Source organism: Pantherophis guttatus, chromosome 2, assembly GCF_059756535.1.
Source record: "Pantherophis guttatus breed Tessera chromosome 2, ASM5975653v1, whole genome shotgun sequence".
Taxonomy (NCBI): Eukaryota; Metazoa; Chordata; class Lepidosauria; order Squamata; family Colubridae; genus Pantherophis; species Pantherophis guttatus.
The window spans coordinates 81,868,719-81,886,921 of record NC_142064.1 but is presented as its reverse complement, the minus strand read 5'-3'; positions in this window follow the sequence as shown (position 1 = coordinate 81,886,921).

The following is an 18,203-nucleotide window of genomic DNA, read 5'->3' as shown; positions in this document are numbered from 1 at the left end:
CACATCTCTCCCTCCCTCCCTCCCCTTCCCCCTCTCTCTTTCTCATCTATCTATCTATCTATCTATCTATCTATCTATCTATCTATCTATCCATCTATGTACCTATCTATCATCATTAAAACTATTTGGAGTCTTAATTGTCCTTTTTGATTGTGTAATCTCGTGTTGTAATTATTTGTGGCATTAGGCTATTCCTCTATCACTCTTATCTTTTAATTAATTCAGCCAAACATTCCATTCTCTCATTCTTGCCTTCTTGTAATGAATGCATTAACTAAGTTTATTTGAAACAGTTTTTCCTCCTTAAGATTAAAAAAATAAATGCCACAAACAATTCACAAAAAGGTATAAACTCTTCAGTGTTTTCCTGCAGTGCTGGGGTTTGTCTAGAGATTTCTAAATCATCCTTTATTTCAGTATCATCAAATCGCAGAATAGGACTATGCCAAAATAGTATTTAATTTGTCTGAGGCTGACTTCAACTACAGAAAGGAAACAGGATCTGCAATAATGGCTCCTGTAACTGCATAGCAGAACTATAAGCCTGTATTTTTCAAACTTGGCAACTTTAAAATGCCGGACTTCAACTCCAGCATGCTGACTGGGGAATTCTGGGAGTTGAAGTCTACACATCTTAAAGCTGCCAAGTTTTAGTAACTGTGGTTTGGTTGACCCTGATATAACTAATATAGAGCCCTTCTATGACGGAGAAGGGCAGTTAAGAAATTTGATATATAAATAAACTCAGAAAAGGAGGCAGCTTTTGAAATAAACACTCTTGAATGTTTAGCAAAACAGTGAAATAAGTAATTAGCTCTGACAAAATATATATATATACAACAGTTGTTTTTTTAAAAAAATATTTCTTTAGTGTTTTAAAAACATTATCAGAAGTCACTTGGGGTATATACCTAATTAATTGCTCTGCATTCATGTTGTTTAGCAGCGTTGAACAGCGTTAAGGGAAGGCTGACTTGTATTTCTAAGTACTGTATGATACAGCATGTTTTAGCTCAGTTTCAAGGTGTTAGAACACGGGTGTCAAACTTGATCGTGTCACATGACATGTATCGTGCCAATTTTTGCCTTTGCGGAGCTGGGGTGGGTGTGGCCTGCACATGACACATCTGGCCTGCGGGCTGCCAGTTTGACACCCCTGTGTTAGAATGATGCTTTCCAAAAATGGCAACTTTAATACATCTGGACTTCAATTCCCAGAATTCCAAATACTGGCTGGGAAATTCTGAGAGTTGAAATCCATACATTTTAAAGTTGCCAAGTATGAAGAACATTTGCATTAGAATGACTCCTTCCAACAACGACTTCATCTTCTACCATTTTTTTTCCCTACCAGCTGACATAATATCTTAAAACATCTAGTTTTGGAAAGAAACTTTCCCAGCTCCCCTCTTCAATATATGCATCAGAAGTGGGTTTCAGCAGGTTTTGACTGGTTCTGGAGAACTGGTAGCGGAAATTTTGAGTAGTTTGGAGAACCGGTAAATACCACCTATGACTGGCCCCACCCCCATCTATTCTCTGCCTCCCGAGTCCCAGCTGATCGGGAGGAAATGGGGATTTTGCAGTATCCTTCCCCTGCCACGCCCACCAAGCCACACCATGCCCACCAAGCCACGCCCACAGAATCGGTAGTAAAAAAAATTGAATCCCACCACTGATATGCATCACCCTCACTGTATGTCTCATCCTCTCTGATGCACACATTCTGATTGAGCTAAAACACACATCCTGAACCCAATTGCCTTGCAAACCAGTCTTCGCTACTGTAGTTTTAACACAGAGTTTCTCAACTTCGTTTGCTTGAAGACGTGTGGATTTCAACTCCCAGAATTCCCCAGCCAGCTTTGTTGGGAGTTGAATTCCACACATATTCAAGCGGTCAAGGTTGAGGAACAGTGCTTTAACAGCTAAAGATTTTTTAAAAGAAATAGTAGAGTCACACATCACCTTTGTCAATCAGTTAATTGGCCTGTGTAACTGGCTACAAATCATTTCATTGTTGTGGTTGATATAAATGTCGGAATAATATGAACTTTCTGTGTTTGTCCAATGTTCATTTACAAGACCCATTTCCTGAGCCAGGCCTTTCCCATGCTTACTTTAAAATGCCTCCACACTTGAAGACGTGAAATCATTCCCTTTCTTTTTATCTTAATCCTGTTTTCTATTACTTTCCCTGCTAAGATGTTGGGCCTTTTCTTTCTACTTATCTGTGTGAAGGAGTGTTACAAAATTAGAAGCCCGTGAGCCTTTTCGATTGGCTTGACTGCTCGCCTCACCTAATTAGAAATAATTGAATGAAGCTTCACTCTCCCAAAGAGGTAAAATCAATATTATAATTAAAACTGCATTTCTTTACAATTAGATCTTAAAATGAAACCTTAGAGGGGAGGTGGGTGGGTAGTGACTCATTGCGGGCAGAGTAATTAATGTCTGTATTAAGTGTATATCTTAACAATAATCCTGAAAAATTTATAGCCTTATCTCATTCTTGTTAATTCCATTACCAAGTCCTCTCAAGGTGCTTGTGGCACTTAGTTCTTTTACTACTGCTCACGTGGTTTAGCATCAGATTTCCATAAGGACTAGCGGCACAGGGATTTTAATGGAAGTACTCCAAGAACCAAATATGAAGTTACATATTCACAAAATACATTTGACAGTCTTCTACTCATGGGGGTCCACAGAATCCTCTTGCTTTTGACAAAATGAGAAAAGCAGTGTCATGCCATTGCAGTGCAAGTTCTACCCACTTGGTGTGTGTGTGTGTGTGTGTGTGTAGCAGCAAGTGGATGATGATTTATTAAATTTTAACACCATCCATCTCACCTAAGTGACTCTAGGCGGTTTACAAGAACATAATAAAGCAATATAAACACACACATAAAAGTGCAGATTAAAAAAAAAAACAGAATTAAGAACAAAATGAAACCTTGCAAATTTAAAGAAAAAAAATATCAAAGTTAAAAAATCTGGAAAGCTAAAAGATTAACAAGGCAGTGGGGGTGGTCTCTGATGCATGCACCAAAGGGGTACGGCTTGTTTTATAACATTATAATACCATTTTTATCAGTCTCCGTTCCCTTTATTCCTCTTTTCCACACACACTGCTGCTCGTGTGTGTGTGTGTTTGTGTGTGTGTGTGTGTGTGTGTGTGTTTAACAAGATGCACTGGAAGGTTCATATAAAGCAGGGTGTCCAACCTTGGCAACTTTAAAACTTATGGACTTCAATTCCCACAATTCCTCAGTCAGCATTGGTTAACCATTTCCATACTAGCACTTTCTTCAACAAATCTCTCTCTCTCTCTCTCTCTCTCTCTCTCTCTCTCTCTCTCTCTCTCTCTCTTTCTCTCTCTCTCTCCCCCTCCCTCCCTCTCTCTTTCTCCTTTTCCATTATAGAAGACCGATAAAGTGTCCTATATAGTCTTTTATACACAAAAAACAATATGGGATGGGGCTGGATGGGAACAATAAAAGTAGGCAAATGGTCACAAGGAAAAAGTTAAATTACTTCCTCCCACCTCCATGTTACTACTTCATAGTCTTCTTCAGCTATTTTTATTTCACCAAAAATCTTAGGAGACTTTTCATACTTATCCTCCATGCCTTCTGAGCCTTTTGCACCTTTGAGTGAAAATACATCCAGATTAGAAAGAACAAAGTTCGGATCTCCCGACCCTCTTGTAATTGTAAACAAGAAATTTTGGCAGCTAATTTTTTTAGCTTAGTACTTAGTACTAAGTACTTTTTTAGCTTAGTACTTAGTACTTAGATTTTTGCCTGAGAAGACACACAATTATATTAAATCATGGTTTAAGTTTATTAGAGCCCCCCCCCATGGTAACTCTATGTCAGAGGAAAAAAATCATGGAAGGATAGAGAAAGGGGTGAGGAATGGGGGTGGGTAGGCTTCATAAAGTTTCATTTGGGTTTTGAGATGCCGTTCTATGAACCTGAAAGTAGTTTCTGGGCCAGATTCAATCCAGTATCTGTGTCTTCCTTAGGATGATCCATAAGCGTCCTGCAAATGCAAATAGCTACCGTGTTTCCCCCAAAATAAGACCCTGTCTTATATTTTTTTGAACCCCAAAATAAGCGCTTGGTCTTATTTTGGGGAGGTCTTATTATTTTGGGGCGCGTGGAGCAAGATGGGGCTCCTCTTGCCATCTTACATGATTTCCAGCTCTGTGTTTAAATATTTTTTAAATATAAAAGAGCCTTGGTAGTACAGAGGTTTAAGGCACCCTGTTATTAAGCTGGTTATTAAGACCAGCTGCCTGCAATTACTGCAGGGTTCGAATCTCGCCAAGGCTCAAGGTTGACTCAGCCTTCCATCCTTTCTAAGGTAGGTGAAATGAGGACTCAGTTTGTGGGGGCAATAAACTGACTTTGTATAAATATACAAAAGGATGAAGGCTATTGCTGAGCACATTGTAAGCCGCCCTGAGTCTTCGGAGAAGGGCGGCATATAAATCAAATTAAAAAATAAATAAATAAATAAATAAAAATTTCAGGGAGGGCTTATTTTTGGGGGGGAGGCTTATTTTAGTTCATGCGCTCAAAAGCCAGATTGGGTTTATTATCAGGGGATGTCTTATTTTCGGGGAAACAGGGTATTTCTTCTTAGAGTATAGTTTTAGCCATGTTTGAATTGATTCATAATAGCCTGAATTCTACGGCTAAAAAAGAAAGAAAGAAAACTGCCTCCCCAGAGCAATTCCCTTGCTTGGCTCCTACAGTATGGTCTTTTATGATACTATCATCTGAAGAACTATTGAGACTGCTCTTTTATTCTTATAATCTTATAATCTTACACTACATTTATTGCAGTTCCTGTTTTAGCTTGCAGATTTTATTTTACATTTCCTTTACGTGTTCTTTTTATTGCATGGTGTTTTTAGGTTGCCTGTGTCTTTTTAAAAATATGGTATTTATGCTTTCATCGACTCCATACTACCCACAATTTAGGGATGGTGTAAATGTTCAACAAATACTGGTAGTCCTCAACATACGACCGCAGTTGGGACTAGAATTTCTGTTGCTAGGCAAAGTAAGGTGGTTATTAATTTTATAATCTTTTTTTGCCATGGTGGTTAAGTGAATCACTGCAATTAACTGAATTATGCGGTCATTAAGCGAATCTGGCTTCTCCCACTGACTTTGCTTGTAAGAAGCCAGTTGGGGAGATTGCAAATGGCGATTAGGTAACCCTGGGACACCGCAACCATTATAAAAACATGCAAGTCAGCACACACGCACCTTCCTAGAGAATGAAATATTTTGGGGAATATTAAAAAGGCAGGATAGACGATTTCCCCTAAAGGAGAAATGGAAAAAAAATCTTAAGGGAGGCAGAAACAAGTCCCAGTCTCCCTGCTCCAAGCAGAAACTGAGGAGGCCAGCTTTTAGAAATGCAGATTTGGTAATCCATTCAGAAAGACTGGGTCAGACAGAAACTTCAGATAAGGAACAAGCCAAAGGTTGACAAGATTAGCTCAGACAAACCCGGTAGAATTTGCATTTCCCCTTTTGCCTATAAAGCCAGCCATGACTCCTACATGACCCCACAGGGATCTAAAAGGTATAAAACCCACCCATTCTCAACTCCATTTTGTCAGCTGTCTCAGAACTGCACGCTGTGTGTGTGTTGGTTCTGTTCACCAATAAACAGAATCTTTCTTTCTAATCAGCCTCCATTTTATTCCCGGCTTCGAACTGTACATGGGTTTTTCTTCCAACACTTGCCAAGCACTCAAATTTTATTCATGTGACTGTGGAGGAATGCTGTCACGATCCTAAGTGTGAGGACTAGTTGTAAAGTCACTTTTGTGAGTGTTGTTGTAAACTTGACTAGATGAATGGTTGCAAATCGAGGACTACTTGTAAGTGGGGAAGAAATGGCTTATGGAAAGCTATTTTTCTCCTCCGCTTAAAAAGTAAATACAAAGGGTTCAACTTTCCTTCAGACCATTGCTTTTCTTTGGCTGCAATTTTATGCCTCTTTACCTAAGACTGACTCATGGTACTGCAGTCATCTGTGCTGACAAGTATTGGATTTCACTTTTAAAGATGCTGTTGTTATCACTTCAAAGTAAAGGTCCGGTGGTCTGAAGCACAATATGATAAATACATGTTTCTTGAAAATTGTTTAGAAATAGGAAGTTCAGAATTTCCAGGAAGAAACATGATCTCATCCTATAGAGAAGTTCAATTTTTTTTGTTTACTAGCAATTTGTATGGCCCTTGATAAAAATATATCACAATGGAGGCAGTTTGCAAAATCCACCTTTCTAACATTTTCGAATATCAAGAGGTAAATAGAAATATGACAACCATCACAATGGATAAAATGGAAGCGTTCCATCCAAGTCTAAAGTGACAGAGACTGGAAATTGTACATTTTAAAATCTGAAAAGAAGGTAGCACATTCTGGGTATTGCCACTTCACAGGAAGTCAAAAGGTGATATTTCCTTCTGGTACCAGACAACTATTTTTAGAAGCCAGAACTATCAGATTAGCCCTGCAGAAATCTCAATAGTAGCTAGATAGCAGCAAAGAAATAAAGAGAACTCATAACTCTTTGCTGCAATCTAATGGTTGGAGTTTTGTGGGCTGTTAGAAGGGATAAAAGAGAAAAGCTGACACAGAGAAACATCACAGTCTAGTTTGATGTATACATATACATGGTGGGGGGGAAAAAAGATCCCTGCGAATTTACCAGATGGATGGCATAAGGAACAAAGCTGTTACAGAATCTAGCAGCCCTGTTATAGATATTTGGAAACCTCCTCCCAGAGGGGAGCAACAGAAACAGATTGTGAAGTGGATATTTATTTATTTATTTATTTTAATTTAATTTGTATACCGCCCTTCTCCCAAAGGGACTCAGGGCGGTGAACAGCCAAAGTTAAAATACATACAATACAAAAGTTAAGATAATTAAAAGAGATTAAATCAATCGGCCTCCCAATTTAAAACCCCAAGTCTATAAAATTTAAAAATTCCATTAAAAACCATTTAGGCTTGGCCGGCTTGCTGGAATAAATAAGTCTTCAGGGCCTTACGGAAGGTCTGGAGGTCCGGGATCAGTCGTATTCCAGGAGGTAGCTCATTCCACAGGGCGGGTGCCCCCACAGAGAATGGTCTCCCCCTGGGGGCCGCCAGCCGACAATGCTTGACCGACAGCACCCTGAGGAAGCCCTTTCTGTGAGAGCATATTGGCCGGTGGGAGGTTATTGGTAGCAGCAGGCGGTCTCGTAGGTACCCTGGCCCTAAGCCATGGAGCGCTTTAAAGATGAGAACCCACACCTTAAAGCGCACCCGGAAGACCACTGGGAGCCAGTGCAGCTCGCGCAGGAGAGGTGTTACATGGGAGCGCCACGTCACTCCCATAATCACCCGCGCGGCCGCATTCTGGACCAGCTGGAGCTTCCGGGTGCTCCTCAAGGGGAGCCCCATGTAGAGAGCGTTGCAGTAGTCCAGGCAAGACGTGACAAGGGCATGGGTGACTGTGCATAAGGAGTCCCGATCCAGAAAGGGGCGCAACTGGCGTATCAGGTGAACCTGATAAAAAGCCTCCCTGGCCACGGCCGTCATATGCTCTTCTAAAGACAGCCATGTGTCCAGGAGGACACCCACGTTGCGAGCCCCTTCTGTGGGGGTCAATGACTTGCCCCCAATAGCCAGCGATGGCACCAGCTGGCTATATCGGGACGCCGGCATCCACAGCCACTCGGTCTTGGAAGGGTTGAGTCGAAGCCTGTTCTTCCCCATCCAGACCCGCACAGCCTCCAGACACTGGGGCATCACTTCAAGGGCATCATTGGGGTGGTCTGGGGTGGAGATGTACAGCTGAGTATCATCAGCGTACAGATGGCATCGCACCCCCAAACCACAGATGATCTCACCCAGCAGCTTCACATAAATGTTGAACAGGAGCAGTGAGAGGACTGACCCTTGTGGCACCCCGCAAACAAGGCACCTCGAGGTCAACCTCTGCCCCCCTGCCAACACGGACTGTGACCGGTCAGAGAGATAGGAGGAGAACCACCTCAGCACGGTGCCTCCCAGCCCTAATCCCCCCAGCTGGCGCAGCATGATACCATGGTCAATGGTATCAAAAGTCGCTGAGAGGTCTAACAGGACCAGAACAGAGGAACCCCTGTCCCGGGCCCTCCAGAGATCAACCACCAATGCGACCAATGCCATCTCCATGCTGTACCCAGGCCTGAAGCTGGACTGGCACGGATCTAGATAGACAGTTTCATCCAGGTACTGTGGGAGCTGTCGTGCAACCACACTCTCAACAACCTTCGCAATAAAACGAAGGTTGGAGACCGGACGGTAGTTTGCCAGAACAGCCGGGTCCAGAGAAGGCTTCTTGAGGAGAGGCCTCACCACCGCCTCTTTCAAGGCGGGAGGCAAGAAACCCTCCCTCAAAGAAGCATTTATAATCCTCTGGAGCCAGCCTCGTGTTACCTCCCGGGTGGCCAGTACCAGCCAGGAGGGACACAGGTCCAATAAACATGTGGTTGCGTTTAACCTCCCCAGGATCCTGTCCACGTCCTCAGGAGTCACAGAGTCAAACTCGTCCCAGATAACATTCTCAAGACCAGCCTCAGTCACCTCGCCGGGATCTACCCAGTCAGATTCCAAGCCTTCTCGAATCTGAGCGATTTTATCCTGCAGATACTGTGCAAAATCCTCAGCCTGCCCTTGCAAGGGGTCCTCCCACGCTCTCTGGTGTAGGAGGGAGCAAGTCACCCTAAACAAGGCGGCTGGGCAGTTATCTGCCGATGCAATAAGAGCGGAAAAGTAATTACACTTTGCCGCTTTTATCGCCACTAAATAGGTCTTAATATGAGACCTAACTAGTTTCGGTCGGATTCGGAGCAACTAGCTCTCCAACCACTCTCTAGGAGTCTTTTCCGGTGCTGCATCTCCCTCAGCTCCTCGGAGAACCAAGAGGCTGGGCAGGTTCGGCACCAGGTATGTGGGGTCTCTAACAAAGTTTTGAGATCTAAACACATGGCGTTATTAGCATTATCCTGAATAACGGGAAGCGAGCTTCCTATAATCTTCTCAGATGACCTTACCACTCTTTGCATGGACTGTCTATCTGAGGCACTGCTACCACCAAACCAAACAGAGATGCAGTTTGTCAAAACACACTCAATCGTGCCTCTGTAAAAAGTGGCCAGGACAGAAGGAGAAAGATGCATTCTCATAAACAGAGGAGAAAGGTGTGCTCCAGTAGTGGGATTCAAATTTTTTTACTATCAGTTCTGTAGGTGTGGCTTGGTGGGTTGGCACGGCTTGGTGGGTGTGGCTTGATGGGCGTGGCAAGGGAAGAATACTGCAAAATCCCCATTTCCTCCCGATCAGCTGGGTCTCGGGAGGCAGAGAATAGATGGGGGTGGGGCCAGTCAGAGGTGGTATTTACCGGTTCTCCAAACTACTCAAAATTTCCACTACTGGTTCTCCAGAACTGGTCAGAACCTGCTGAATAGCACCTCTGATATGCTCTCCGCAGAAAAATGTGCTCTCCTCTCAAGATCCAATGCAGATGCAGCTGAACAGGGTGCCACCATCTTGAAGAAAAAAAAAATGATGATTTTTGGATGATTGAGAATCTTCCAAACTGTTCTGCCCCAGCTACGGACCCCAAAGAACACAACACACACAAAGTCTGTTCAAATTTGTCTGGGACAGAGGTGGATTTCAGCAGGTAGTGACCAGTTCTGGAGAACCAGTAGTGGAAATTTTGAGTAGTTCGGAGAACTGGTAGTAAATATTCTGACTGGCCCCGCCCCCATCTATTCTCTGCTTCCCAATTCCCAGCTGATCGGGAGAAAATGGGGATTTTGCAGTAACTTTTTCCTAGAGTGGGAAGGGAATGAAGTTTTTACAGTATCCTTCCATTGCCACGCCCACCAAGCCACTCCCACCAAGTCATGCCACACCCACCAAGCCACGCACATAGACCCAGTAGTAAAAAATTTTGAAACCCACCACTGGTTTGGGATGCTTTAAAGACCTCCAAAGTCCCTTCCAGCCCTATGATTGTGTTGGCAAATTCCCCCATATTTAATAATTATGCCTAAGAGATACTAGCTCTTCCAAGCCAAAAATGTAGAAATAAACCTCTCTGCGATAGGATTCTATCCAAAACTATACTATCTTGGGTGTGAATGGAATAGGACACTCCTGTGCATAACGAAAAATAAAACCAGATTACCAAAGGGAAAGATGCTGGTTGGCATAAGGATGGGCTTGTGTCTGAAAGAATTCAAGCCATCTCCCACTCCTGTCACTTCGCTTTGCAATAATATAGCTCAACAGTCTATGCATCAAATGAGGCTTTGGATGGTCCATTTCGGTTCTAAAGCGCTGATAATTCCATACGCTGCAAATGCTTTTATTTAATAGGCGCAGTATTGATTTTTCCATTATGAATTCTGCTTGCTACTATGTCCTGAAATTTGTACCTGATACTGGAGCAGTAGTTCACGGCAAGAAAATTAAGCAAATATTTTCTTTTCCGATAATCAGCTCTGCTGTATCTCAACAGCATTGCTAGCCACAAAAGATAGCGTAGTTTATTTAATTTGGGCCCATACTTTTCTTTTCTAGGCTGCATCAGTACCGGATTGGGCTGGCTCTAAAAGCCTTGAGAATATGAATACACCTTTCTTTGATACTACCACATTATTTTCTTGCGACACATCAGGCCTAAAATCTACTTTCCAAATGGGCTTCTCAACTTCAGAGGTTAACATTTTGGTTACAGATGAGTAGATTAGCAGGTCATCGGTGGAATTAGACGGAGCCTGGAATGTAACATTAAACACCTCAATATGGTTGTCTTGACAGTGACAATGACAGTGGGTTGTATCCATTGTGTTTGATGGTTGATGGAATGACATCTGCGGAATGTTTTTTATTTTCCCCTACCTCTTGTCTCATCTTCTGTTAAATGCTCTCAACTCATTGCTTGTCTATTGCTCGGGAGACGCGGCCCTTTCCTGTTGCTTTAGCTCCTTCCAAAGAGAATTTGCATTCCTTTAGCAAGCAGAGCTGTGTAGCCTGTTTATCAGCTTTGTGTTTCTTGTGTACCAATGTTCCCGTAGAGAATGTCTTCCTTTTGTTATACAGCCCTTGACTTACGATCACAATTGAGCTCAAAATTTCTGTTGCTAAGTGAGACATTTGTTAAGTGAGTTTTGCCCCATTTTACGACCTTTCTTGCCACAGTTGTTAAGCGAATCACTGCAGCTGTCAAGTTAGTAACATGGTTGTTAAGTGAATCTGACTTCTCCATTGACTTAGCTTGTCAGAAGGTCGCAAAAGGCGTTTGCATGGCCCTGGGAAACTGCAATCGTCATAAATGTGAGTCAGTTGGTGATCACCTGATCCCAGGACACTACAACTGTCATAAATATGAGTCAGTTGCAAGCATCTGAATTCTGATCATGTGACCATGGAGATGCCGCAATGTTCGTAAATGTGGAAAATGGCTATAACTCATTTTTTTCAGTGCTGTTGTAACTCCAAATCAGTAGTGGGTTGCCCCCGGTTTGGACCGGTTCACAAGAACCGGTAGTAAAACCGATGGGAGGCTCCACCCACTGCCCTGGATGTCATCTTAGGCGATCTGCGCATGCACAGAAGCTTCCCGCGATCCCGTTGCAAACCGGTACTAAAAATAAGTAGAACCCACCCCTGCTTCGAACGGTCACTAAATGAAATGTTGTAAATTGACAACTACCTGTAATCAATTATAGGCTTATTTTGAAGTGAGTTCTATTCAGTTCAGTGGGGGCAAACATCCAAGGAAGTTGCATGGGACTTTAACCTTAGTGTGATTATGACTTAAAAGAAGATAGTTTTTTTAGGCCACAAATCCCATCCATGCAAATCAGCATGACTAACAAAGAAGAACTGTGAGGGGAAAAAAGTGCACTCTCTTGCCTCTAAATTGTTGAATTACTTCCATACTCTTTAGTTGGCATAGGTTGTGTGAGCTACAGCATCATGGGAACAGGAAATCGATTCATCTGCCTGGCATCTGGTTTGAAAGGCATTTTAAAAGTAGCTTTATAGAGGCTATTATAAATATTACATTTTGGTCAATTTCAGCCTGCCTGTTGCCCCTCCTCCCTGCCCATTACTTTTAAAACATTGCTGTAATGAGAATCACTTAGAAAATGACATGCATCTCTTTCAAGAAACTTTAAGAACCGTAACATATTTATAATTGTCAAGATACAGCCATTTTCAAATTTGCAATGTTTTGATCTGCAAAGTGCTAATTTGCTTGAACAGGACTTCTGACTGAGTACAGGTTTCCAAAGATCTCCAGTCAGTACAAGAATACTAATTGATTGCCTAAAATAAGGAAGCCAGTTCTAATAGTGCCGCGGTTTGGTTTGAATTTTATTCTGGACCACTTCTCACTAAGACACAAGTCTCTTTTGAGTAATTCTTTATCAATGTGCCCTTCCTGGTGATTTATTGCAGTAATACATCATTGGAGTGACAGCTGATTTTGATGATATATAGTCCAATACATCATCATAGCAACACCCTCATTTGGATTGTATATCGCATAAAAGTAAAATATACTATTTTTCATCCCCTCCCCTTTGGTCCATTTGCAAACTCAGCTAGTGAGAGGGTGGGAACTAGAAGGAAAGGGAAATTACAAAGAAGTAAATACTTCTCTACGGGAAAAAATTAATGGACTAAATTGCTGCAGAAGAGCTCAGAAAGTAGACTTGGAAGAATTGATGGTTTTGCTATGAAGCAGCTGTTTTCAAAATGGCAAGTGTAACGTATGGCAAATGGTTGTTTGATAGTTCTTTCTAGGAAGGCTGAAATGAAAAGGTATCAAATAATTTGCAGGTGGAACATATGGCTGACATCACCCTGAGACGAAATCTTCAACTGAAAGCAATTAGCATTCTTACAAGGACCTGAAGGTTTTGTTTCGGGTTTTTTAGCAAACATTTTGAAACGGCATCAGACTGAAGAAGATGCTTAAACAGAGGTAAAATGCCACTGACATAAAACCTTGCTTGGAAGGTGAATTCACAAGCAAGCAAGCAAGCAAACAAACAAACAAAAAAGAGATAATGATAAGCTTAGAATGTTTGAATCCTCGTCATGGCCTGGATACTGAAGAGTTGGAATGACTCTGTACATGAAATATTATCGGGGTGGGCTTCAAAAATTTTATCAAGAGGTTCCCTGCCTGGTTGCTGGGTGGGTGTGGCCATGGTGGGCGTGGCAGGGGGAGCTTTTGCCCTCCCTGGTATCTGGAGGCTTTGTTCGAGCCTCCGGAAGGGCGAAAATGGCCTCCCCAGGCTCTGGAGGCCCTCTGGAGCCTGAACTTCCAATAGGCCCATTTTTTGCCCACCCCGAGCCTCCACTCGTTCCCTGCACTTACCTGCATCCAAAACGGGCCACATGGGGACTCCTGGGAGGGGTGGGGCAGGATGGGCGGGGTGAGGCCAGCCAGGATTTGGGGGTTCTCTGAACTGCACAGAATCTTAGCTAGAGGTTCTCCCAAACCCCTGCAAACCCCCAGTAGCCCACCCCTGAATAGTATTCAACATTTCCTGGGAATATGATCCTTTGAATTTCGAAGGACCTATTTCCAAATAAACATATTGGAAGGATTTTTCTTACTCCCCTCCACCCCCACCCTTTAAACCATTCTTGAATTGCTGGAACCAGGCATTTTAAAGGGGCTTCTGCTCTCCTTTTCATTCCGTGGTGCTAGATAGCCAATTCTTCAGAACATTTCTAAAGATTCTGTTCATAGTTGGGTCCAAGCTTAAAATTACACAAGCTAGCTGTATTAAATGTGTGTTCTCTAGAAATAAATATATCTTTTTGGCTCTTTGCATAAGCATGGAGATGATATTCTAATCCCAAAGACCTGTCATGAGTATCTTTTGGTCACTATTCTGGTGGTAGTGACTCTAATGTTTCCCAAGCCCCACTACAATATGGAATCTCAAATTATTCCTTACAGTCATCATTCTGCAGGTTTTTTGTTTTCCCCTTTGCTAAGGTTAGTTCTGCTACGTTCTGAAGTTTTCAGTAATCTTTGGCAACTGCAGTTCTCACACCTGATCTTGGTTCATCAATGAAAGAAGTTCTATCCTCATAACCTTGGTAACAATTTAGAGCTGAGAATACAGATAATAGTCTGGTTTCAAGGGTCACTCTGTGTGGAGGTTTGTCTTGTCAATCACCAAATCTACTACTGTTCTCCCTACCCTCCATTGTCAATTTACTCAAACAAATGCCCCCTTTTAGCAAAATTGGGATATACAGTATAATTTGCTGTGTGGCAAAGCACCAAAATGATAAATTGGAGCTTGGCAGCTTTTAAAAAAAAAACCACAGGAGAAAATAAATTAGAGCTCTCCTTTGTCTTGGATGAGTCCTGAATTCTTTGAGTTACTTAAATTCAGGCTTTGCCCTGATAAATATGCAGTTCAAAAATGCTAATGTTTAGATAAGACTATTGCAATTAGAGAACGTTATCTGATTATGATTAAAAATGATAAAACAAAATCATGTACCTGAATTTTAATGCTGTAAATCTGGAAGCAAAGAGATGGAATTTAGGATACAACTGTAACATAGTGTATGCAAAAGTCCCCAAATTTAGTATTTGACAGTACTAGGTAGTCTTTGAAAATCTCCCATTTGAAACTTTGGAGAGCTGCCACAAATAAATGTGTAGACCAAGTAAAGCTAGTTTATGTACCATTGTACTGACTGGGTGAAAGATAGCTTCTCAAATATTTTTGTAACAAAAATATTGCCCAATACGTGGGCAAAACAGTTTAAGCTGGAATATAATTTAAAATTTACTTAAAGCTTTGAGGCTTTGATACTAAACACTTTCCAAACCTCAGATTCCTTTACAAAGTTGGTAAATTTCACAAGATTAAGATGTATTTTGAAAAGAAAAAGAATCCTCAGGATTCAAAATTTGAGCTACCAATTACTTAGAGAGAATAGAAAAAGATTTGAAATCAATATTCCCTTTCCCGTAACATACTGTAAATACATATATCTTCCAATTTCACCTCCAGTCGAATGGGCTGTTCAGATTTTGGGAGAAACATCAAGTCCTGCAGAGTTCCATTAAAAAAGATAAAAGTGGCACTGTTTAAAATATGCATACTATAAGTAGAACATTTTCTTTCAAACAATCTCCAGCTCATTTGTGATCAAACAAGCTAGAACAAAGATTTTTCCCCCCCTAGTATTGGCTAGATTTTTGTTATTTTTATTAATTACAGCTTTGAATGAATAAAGAAAAAAGGAAGTAATTCCCCCCCACACACACTATATTGGAAAGAAAGAAACCACTGTTCTAATGTTTAATATGTAAGCCGCAAAATCAGGTTTGTTCTGTCTTTGATGAGACTAAAAATCCCTTGTCAAATAGAACATTTGAGCTCTGGATCCTTCTGTGATTAGAGCATAAATGTTTCAAACATTTCATCCATTTCGTATGATGCTGACTGTCAGCGTTTTTCCTTTCTGCAATTTGAAACAAATTTACCTAATTCCTACTAAGACATAGGAATTATAAATTTCAGGCTTGCTTTACTGTATTTTTCTGTTCGATATATTTGAAGTATTACATGCAGAAATTTGAACACACCCATCCAGAAATATTAACACTTGATCTTTCCCTTTATTGCTTTAATACACAAATGCTTAGAGAGAATATATTCATGGTGTGTAGTGTGATCTGTCCAGGGATACAATTTAGTATGATATGTTGATGCTCATTATTAGATGTGGACTGTGAGCAGATACAAGTGACTTAAATTTTAACTATGAAGTCAACAGTGTCTGGAAGTTTGAAAACCAGAAAAAAATGCAGTAATTGGAACAAAAATCTACAAAACAGATAAAAACATATATGTACATATATTTAGTTCACATGATCTGCTGATAATATTGCATGGTACAGTAATAAATACAATTACATTAAAGTTATTTTTGCAAATAAGAAAATATATTAAAAAGCAAGTATATTAAAAAGCTATATGTTATCTGTATCTGATATAGATAACATATAGACTTACATATTTACCTATGTCATGTTGGTCAGTTAGATTGTGACATTTCATTCATTTTACCTAACTTTAAAACAAAAAAGAAACATATGGACAATTAAGCATACAATATACAGTAACATATCTCTAAGTAGATTTAGTTGGAACTTCTATTGAGAAAATGCTTGCTGAGATATGGGAAAGGAATTAAATTAATCAGATCACCGATGAAACATGGATTTCCTTTTGTCCTTGTATAATATTAACCCTTGTGCAATCAGTTTATTCTTATGGGATTAACACAAAATAGAAAACATGTTTTGAACAAGACACTCTTAACTCAAAACATTCTGCTTGTTAAAATAAAGCTCAAAATATTTCACCTAGGGGAATTGAGAGTCAGAGTTTCTCAGGGTAAAGATGTTAGTTAAATCAAGAAGCAACTGTCAGCCAGCTTCAAAGCTGAGAAGTGCAATGCAAAAACTCTGTGCTGGAATTAAATAGTGGGTATAAAAGGGGAATTTCATCCTTCTTGTAATAAGGATGAGATTCCGTATTATTATTCCTTATTTCCTTATTATTATTATTATGACGAGTGAGATCATCCATGGTTTCGGGGTGAAGTACCACCAGTACATTGATGACACTCAGTTGTACATCTCCACCCCGGGCCACCCCAATGATGCCCTTGAAGTGATGTCCCGGTGCATGGAGGCCATGCAGATCTGGATGGGGAGAAACAGACTCAGGCTCAACCCATCCAAGACCGAGTGGCTGTGGTTTCCGGCGTCCCGATATAGTCAGTTGGTGACATCACTGACTATTGGGGGCGAGTCGCTGGCCCCCACAGAGAGGCCTCGCAACTTGGGTGTCCTCCTGGATACACGGCTGTCTTTAGAAGAACATCTGACGGCTATGGCCAGGGGGACTTTCTATCAGGTTTACCTGATTTGCCAGTTGCATCCCTTTCTGGATTGGGACTCCTTATGCACTTGTCACTTCCCGCCTGGACTACTGTAATGTTCTCTACATGGGGCTCCCCTTGAGGAGCACCCGGAGGCTCCAACTGGTCCAGAATGTGGCCGCGTGGGTGGTTATGGGAGCGACATGGTGTTCCTGCGCGAGCTGCACTGGCTCCCGGTGGTCTTCCGGGTGCGCTTCAAGGTATTGGTTAGCACCTTTAGAGTGCTCCATGGCTCAGGACCTGGCTACCTACGAGACCGCCTTCTGCCACCGGTAGCCTCTCACCGGCCAGTACGCTCCCACAGAGAGGGGCTCCTCAGGGTGCCGTCGGCCAAACAGTGTTGACTGGCAGCCCTCAGGGGGAGAGCCTTCTCTGTGGGGGCACCTGCCCTTTGGAACGAGCTTCCCCCGGAGATACGGAGGATCCCGGAATTACGCACTTTCTGCCGTGCCCTCAAGACGTTTTTATTCCAACAAGCGGGGCTGGCCTAACTCTTTTTAATTGTCTAATTTTAATTTTAATTTGTTTTTAAAAACAGGGGTGTTTTAATTAGTATGGGCCACATTTATTTAATATGTTTTTAAATTGTTTTTTAAATTTTATATTGTTTCTGTTTTATCTTTGGCTGTTCACCGCCCTGAGTCCTTCGGGAGTAGGGCAGTATATAAATCTAAATAAACTCAAACTTAAACTCAAACTTAAAAATGACAATTAACAATTTTAGTGACTTCTACTAAAAAAAATAAAGCATATAGATTTACATACTGCTTGACACTGCTTTTCAGCCCTCTTTAAGCAGTTTACAGAGTCAAGATATTGCTCCCAACAATCTGGATCTTCATTTTACCAACCTCAGAAGGATGGAACACTGAGTCCGCTTTGAGCGAGTCAGAATCAAACTACTGACAATCGGCAGAATTAGCCTGCAATACTGCATTCTAACCACTGTGCCACCACGGTTCATTAGGCAATATGTGATAAAGATTCTTTTCTAGTTGTGCCATCTCATGCTTTAAAAGCCTTAAGGCAAATACAAATCCAGATCTAGTCAAGCTGTACCACATGAGTACTCAGAAATACAGAGTATTCTGCCAAAATGTAGCCAATGCACTTGTCAGCATGAC